The sequence below is a fragment of the Elephantulus edwardii genome, unplaced genomic scaffold (assembly GCF_000299155.1).
Source record: "Elephantulus edwardii isolate Elephantulus edwardi_28Jun2011 unplaced genomic scaffold, EleEdw1.0 scaffold00099, whole genome shotgun sequence".
Classification (NCBI taxonomy): Eukaryota; Metazoa; Chordata; class Mammalia; order Macroscelidea; family Macroscelididae; genus Elephantulus; species Elephantulus edwardii.
The window spans coordinates 7,182,932-7,190,739 of record NW_006399849.1 but is presented as its reverse complement, the minus strand read 5'-3'; the positions used below and the strand labels follow the sequence as shown (position 1 = coordinate 7,190,739).

At 38.2% G+C, this 7,808-nt stretch overlaps 1 protein-coding gene across 7 annotated transcripts in view; it reads right to left on the bottom strand.

Annotated features, from left to right (window-relative positions):
• The window catches only part of PDE4D (phosphodiesterase 4D, cAMP-specific), a 2,352,803-nt gene that overhangs the window by 288,642 nt on the left and 2,056,353 nt on the right, over positions 1-7,808 (bottom strand). The window lies entirely within an intron of this gene.

The window sequence follows — 7,808 nt, the reverse complement described above, 5'->3', positions numbered from 1 at the left end:
CAAGGATTCTGGGGCTTTCTCTGACATACTTTGGATATGTTGTAAGGAGAGACAGGTCTTTAGAGAGGGACATCATGCTGGGTAGAGTAGAGGGACATCGCAGGAGGGGAAGACCCTCTATGAGGTGGATTGATTCAGTGACTGGGGTAACAGGGATGGGCGTGTCAGAGGCAATGCAATTGGCACAGGATAGAGCAGGGTTTAGGGCTGTTGTACATATGGTCGCTATGAGTCACAAAAGACTCGATGGCACATAACAACAACAGCAACAACAACATTATTATTATCAGCACTGTTAGCTTTATTTTCACCTTGCACCTCAGTTATTTTGCTGGCATCTGCCTAGAGGACACAAAAGAATAATATTTTTAGGGAGTGATTCTTTAATTTACCAATAAATTAAATACTTACACTTAAATAGAAAGGATTGAGATTTCAATAATATTTTACTTGAACAGATGATCACAGAACTGTACCTATACTGACTAAATAATACTATATAATCATTCACTATAAAGCTCAGCTAAATTAGACATTTTTACACTATTATTTCAAACATGGTAAGATAAAAAAATGGAGCTTTACACATAGATAAGTGAAAAAGAAAATGAGGATAAGGCAGGAGCCTTTTTGTGCAGAAGATATGTTTCATATCAGACTGACTGCTGAAAAGTCATCATTTCCTCTATTTGCTTTTCTTCCCACAGAACCTTCATCTCCCTGGTGGAAAGAATGCTTTCCAGGCGTCAAAGGAAAATTGTATTCCTCCAATGTCAACATCCAGGGGCAGTAAGAAAGCTAAACATATCAAAACATTATTTTTCAAAAATATTCACTGTTACATCGTGATCACTGTTCCGATTCAATTGGCCATCCTTATATAAGTCTGATCAGATTAGGTCACCCTTATAGGTAGTCTTTGGAAATCCAAAATGCTACTTAAATAGGAAATATTAAATACTTTTCACAAGTGTGTATATAATCTTTATTAAATTGATTAAGGCATATGCAAAAACAAAACTATAGACTACCAATTTAGAAATATAAAATAATTCTGTGATTCTCACTGAGGTTTGTGAAAATTAGCGCACTGTGAATCTGTCCCTGACCTGGAGGATACATCTTAATTGCAGTTTAATCAGATGGTTCCTACTTGGTCATGGACCTCGGTCTAATTTCAGGTCGCACCCCTCTCTTGAGCCACCCCCTGTCTGTGAGTGGTAGCTGCTGTGTCCAGAGCTGCTCCAACTAGCAGGGACAAGAAGAAAGTTATGGGGCTCCAGTGCTGAAAATCAGTCCACGAAAACCTTACATATGCCAGTGGTCTTGTCTTGGACTGATCATGGAGAATGTCCAGGACCTGAGCATGTTTCCTTTTGCTGCATATGCTTTGACAGCAGCTAAACAATGACAACCTTCGTCTCATCAATTCTGTTGTCATAGTTAATATACCGTCGAGTCAACCATGATGCAGCAACATTATGAACGTCAGGCTGAAGCCCTGCCTCATCCTCAGGATCTCTGACATGCTCAAGTGAACTGATGCAGTCACTGTGTCATCCCCTCTTACTGAAGGTCTTCCTCTAGTCCTCTCACTCTCCACCTTTCCCGCATGCTATCTTTATCCCACTGGCCCCTCCTGACAACATGCCCAAAGTATGTGAAATGACATTTCACTCTCCTTGCCTCTAAGGAGCACCATGGTTGTACTTCCTCTAAGACAGTCTTGTTTGTTCATTTCTAAGTCTGTATGACTTCCAATATTCTTTACCCGCATAAAAATTCAAAAGTATCAATTATTCTGTCAGTCTTATTCATAGTCCAATTCTCAGAAGCATTATTATGTGCCATTGAGTCGCCTGTGACTCACAGCAGCCCTATGTACAACAACTCTAAACCCTGCTCTACCGTATGCCAATCTAATTGTCTCTGACAAATCTATCCCCATGATCCCAGAGACTGAATCAATCCATCTCTTCAAGGGTCTTTCTCTCCTGCGCTGTCCCTCCACCCTCCCAAACATGACAACCCTTTCCAAGGACTACTCCTTCCTTGCAAAATGTCTAAAGCATGTCAGATGAAGCTTCAGAATCCTTGCCTGCAAGGAGCATCCTGGTTTAACCTTCTCAGGATGAACCTCTTTATTTTCTTAGCAGTCCAAGGTATATTTAATACTCCTCTCCAACACCACAGCTCAAAGGCATCAATTCTCCTTCCATCATCCTAGTCATTGTCCAGTTCTCTAATGCATAGCAAGTGATTGCAAAGACCATGACCTATATCAGGTGCACCTTAGTCTCCAGACTGGCTTCACTGTTCTTTAGTACTCTGGAGAGGTCTCTGCCAGCAGACTTTCCCAATGCAATACATCTTTTAATTTTCTGGCTCCTGGTACCAAGAGTGTTGATTGTGGAGCCAAGCAAAGAAAAGCTGTCAACAATCTCAATCTCTTTAGCATCTATCATGATGCTGCCAATTGTTCCAGTGGTGAGAATCTTTGTTTTCTTGATATTAAGCCTCAATACATATTGAAAACAGCAGTCCTTGACCTTCTGAAGCAAGCACTTCAGGGCATCCTACGTTTCAGTAAGCAGAGTTGTGTCATCTGCATAATGCAGACTGTTGATGGGTCTTCCTCAAATCCTGATGCCACATTTCTCCTCCTATAGCCCAGCCTCCTGGATAATCTGTTCTGCATATAGACTGAAAGTGTATGACAAGAGGACACATCCCTGGAGTACACCCTTTCCAGTTTTGAACCATGCAGTGTTTCCTTGCTCTGTTCTGACGACTGCCTAAGTGTTTTGGGATTCCCATTCTTCTCAGAGTCAGCCACAGTTTGTTGTGATCCACACAGTCAAACACCTTTGCATAACCAATGAAACACAGATAGACGTTCCTCCAGTATTTCCTGCTTTCAGTCAAGATCCATCTAACATTAACTACAATATCCCTAGTGCCACAACCCCTTCTAAACCCAACCTGAACTTCGGCAGTTCTCTGCTGATGTGCTGTTCCAGTCGTTTTTGGATAATCTTCAGCAGATTCTTGTTTGCATGTGATATTAATCATATGATATGATAATTTCCACATTCTGTCAGATATCTTTCTTTGGAATGAGAATATAGATCTCTTCTAAAGCATAGGAGACAATTAAAAATACCCTGACTCGGATCAGGTGAAACTTACTTAGTATTACAATCAGCATGGTTTGTCCCTTAGCACTTTGAAGAGGTCCTTGACAATAGATTTTCCCAATACAGCATATCTTTTCATTTCACAAATTCCAACACTGTTATTATTTACTGAGATACTCGGCAATCTTCTACTCACTTCCATTCTCCTCTCTTTTTTAAATCCACATAATAGTTCTTAGAAACCTTTTTGCCTTTTCCCGAGCTGACACCACCTACCTTGGGTCAGTTGTGAGTCAGTTCTGACTCAATGGTACACAACAACAACAAGAAGCTCTCACATTAAACATAATATTGTTTAAAATATATAGAATTTATAACACCATGAAGTGTAATACAAGACAGTTTTACAGATGATAAAACAGGATCATAGAAGTTAAGCTGGCTCCCGCAGGTCCTGTCATTGTAAGTGGTCCTGTGCCATCTTCTTTGCATATCTGCTCCATTCTCAACTATTCTTTGCTGAATCCTGGAAACCACTGACCACTTCTGTCTCCACCCAACCAAGATTTGTGGGTGAAATGAATTGTTGTATTTTCAGTAGCTCCTTAGTAGCTCTGTAAGTCTAGACTCTGATGTCTATACTCTTTGTTGTTTCTGTTGATAAGTGTCATCAAGTTGCCTGCGACTGATATCGACCCTATGTACAGTATCTCTGAAGCCTGTCCTGTCCTGAGTCAGTCCACTGACTCCAATACACCCACACCCATTGGCCCCATCACTGTATCAATCCATCTCATCTGGTGTCGTCTTCTCCTACACTGTCCCTCCACTTTCCAAGCATGATGCCCTCCTCCAAGGACTGGTCTCTCCTGGCCATGTGCTCAAAGTATGTGAGAGGGAGCTTCAAAATCCTAGCCTTCAAGAAGAGACTTGGTTGAATTAAAAATGCAGAGCTCATCCACCATGGAGCTTTCAAAACACTTTACTCCTCTGTCTATATACATTTAGAGACACTTGTGGTGTTGTCCATAGAGAACTCTGCTGCTAACTCTAACGCTGTGTTCTTCTGGCAATTTGAATTCACTAGTCATTCTATGAGAGAAAGATGGACAAATTCCTCTCCATCATTTCTCAGCTTTGCAATCCCTCCTGGAGGGTCAGCTATGATTGGGACCAACTACAAGACAGAGAGGTTTTTTTGAGTCTATATAATCATATTTTCCTTTTTGTGTATACATATTTCTATTTTCCTTATATATTTTCTTTAAGGATAGACCTTTAATTTGAGGTTATGTGTTTATTTTTCTAGAGTACGACTTCTCTATTCTTAACACTTTGCTCTTGATTTTTTAGTTTCTTCTTCCCTTCTGGGAGCTTCCTTTAGCTCACATTTCTGGAACTAAAAAAATTTTCCTTTGAAAAAAACTTTAAAAACCCAAAACCAAGCAAACCGACAAACTATCTTTGAACTGACATTCCCACAAGCAACCTTAGTTTTTTTCTCTTTCCCGTCCCTACAAATCTTTTGTTGTTGTTGTTGTTGTTGTTGTTAGGTGGCATCAAGTTAACTACAACTTCCTTGTTCTAGGCCTTTACCATATATAGTCTGCTTTGTGTTTAAGAAATCCTATACAATCCACCTTCCTCTAACTACTACATTATGAAATAATTCAACAACAGAGGCATTAACATACAATAAACTCAAGAGTATGATCGTGCCAAACTCCAGCTTAAAAAAACACCTGTGACTTTCAGATGATACAGACAATATTTGAATGATCTTTCTCTCCAGCCACATGTTCTTACTCACATCAAGCAGACTGACCTTCCTTAATTGTGCCATACTTTTCCATCCCTCACATTTTGCAAATGTTACTCCACTAGTCTGGCATTTTGTGGCTGACAAATCTGCATTCTCCTCTTTATTCTTCTGTAGAGCTTTGTAAATATCTCAAGGATGTTGCTCACCATATTTTATCATAATAATCTTAAATGCCAGATCGCCACAAGCTCCCAGATTAGAAGCTTTGAAAACATTTAATAAGTGTTTTCATAATGAATGAATGAATGAATGAATGAACACTAATCTTGAATTTTGAAATCTGAGAAAAGACGATAAAAACCAAAATAAGTCTTGGGAAGAGAAAATTGTTACGGGTTAAGAAAACTTATCATTAATGTCTCAGTGTTAATTGATGAGCATGAGATAGCAGTTGACCAAAAAAAGTACAAATTCCCAGAATACAATGCAGTATTACATAGTAGAGCTCAACTGAGGTTGCAGAGCTAGAGACACTAAGACATAAATGAGGCAAACGGACAAATCTAATAGTCAAGTCCATAAGCCAAAAGAGTTCTTCACACCAGAATGTGCACAGATTCAGAACCTACACCTTGGGAAAATGGGGCAAGTTAAAGGGTTATGGGAAGAGGTGGTAAAAGAGTGGGGTATCTTGGCAGAGTACTTAACAGTGATGAAATCTCAGGGAAGAATCACACTGGGTATTTCCTGTATTTCCTTTAAATGTGACAACACACCTTCTAATTTATTGATGACTATGACAATTATTTGAATTAATGTTCTTGAATACTTAACATGATCAAAATACTTAATATGATCAGTTAGATTTCAGAATAAAAAACCTAAATAGCAAGGAAAGGAAACAAAGAGCTCAGATGTAGACAGTTGAAATGAGAAGATAAGAGAAAGGTGTAATTTGGTGACAAAAAAAATGCCATGGTCAAAACATCAGACAAAATAAAAGGCTACATGCAATTTGACAGCATGACAAACTACAGATATCAATGAGAATAATGGGAATCAGAACATGTAATTTTACTCATGCAAAATCAACAAAGTAGCTTCCCAGATAGAACTGGGTATACTGCATGGTTAAAGTAAAGAAAGATTTGCATCGAAATGGTATCCTTTTTCCAAAAGAATTCAATCTGTACACTGACTAAATCACACAAGAAGCTCAGCTATATGAAAAAAAAAAAGTGTGGTTCTAGAATTGAATGAAAACTCATAAACAACTTGCATTGTGCACATGCCACAACATTGCTTGCAGAAAGTTAAGAGGACTTAAAATACTTGCTGCAGAATACTAAAGTCTAAAAGCTTTCCAATACAGATTGGATTTCAGCATGAAGAAAACAAAAGCCTTACCATTGGATCAATAGGCAATATCATGATAGAAGGGGAAAAGACTGAAGTTGTCAATGATTTCATTGTACTTGGATCCACAATTAGCACCCAGGGTAGCAGTAGTCAAGATTTCAAAGGATAGGTTGTATTTGGGAAATATGCTGTTAAGTACCTCACTGAAACCCTAAAGAGCAAGGATGTCAGTTTAAAGACTTAGGTGTACCAATCCAAGCCATGGCACTTTCAATTGCATTTTCTGAATGAGGAAGTACAAGGGTGCTCCTTATGGCAAAGATGTAAAAGTTTGTCTCACATACTTTGAGCATCATGCCGGGAGGATCCAGTCCTTGGAAAATGACAATGCTGGGGAAAGTCTCAGGTCAGGGAGGGAGAAAAAGACTCTCATTGAAACAGACTGACAAAGTGATTACAGCAATGAACTTGAGCAAGGTGCAGATTGTAAGGATGGAGAAAGAGAGGGGAAGGACCAGATCTTTGCTTCATAGGGTCACTATGAGTCGTAATTTGCTTCAGGTACCTAACAGCAACAGGTGGAATTTTTTTTTATATACAGCTTATACTTTTTTCATAAAAAAAGCCAGTTTGAGGTGTTCTCACTTGTTGCTCTAAAGGACATAATTTTGAGTTTAAATATGGACTTTCCCATGAGTTGGTTGATGTAAAACTTTGTCACTCTATGGTCTTAACCAAAAATTCTATCTAATATTTCTCTTCTACTATCTGCTGTTCCTCAAAGAAGGATACTTAGACAATAAGATTTTAATAATTCAGATTTTTAGTCAAAATTTGTATGACTTGGTTATTCCATTCCAACAGAGAATGAAGCATTAAGTAGTAGTATCATTTTACAACTCAATAAGAAAGCAACCAAGACCAACATGTTTTAACACTGAAAAAGTAAAATTAAATTTCTAGATAATGACTTAGATATCTAGATTATTGATTAGGATACCTACAGTGACAGGAGACTCAAGGAAACCCAACAAGTCATTCCAATATATCATTCCATGATAAACCTCATTTTTCCCAGTATTTTTGAGACAGTATCATATGAAGATGCTAGTTATTAGACAATTTGACTAGACTCGGAGAAGGAAAGTGGGAAATAACCCTACACAAAGAAAGAGTTGTCAGAAATAACAAGAAATATATTGTGATTGAGCTAATATTTAGAAAAATCCCGAATACAGGAAATTAACACCCGAATAGAAGACACCTCAAAATAGAATGTGTTAGAAGAATTAGCTAAGAAAGGATATATGATTTAAAGACTTGTCCATTTTATCAGTTTCCAAGTTGTACCATTTCCTAAATGATTCAGACGTCTGTCAAATGTGATTTCTGCTTGTTTCTGGCAATTCATGTTTTAACTCTGGACACGACTCCTCAGAGATTTTCAAAATAATATTGAAGATCATTGCTTACCTCTGTAAATTTCACAGCCTGAAAAACACTGAAAATGCTATACATGCTAGTATCAAAGCTACTTTTCTAAATGAGTT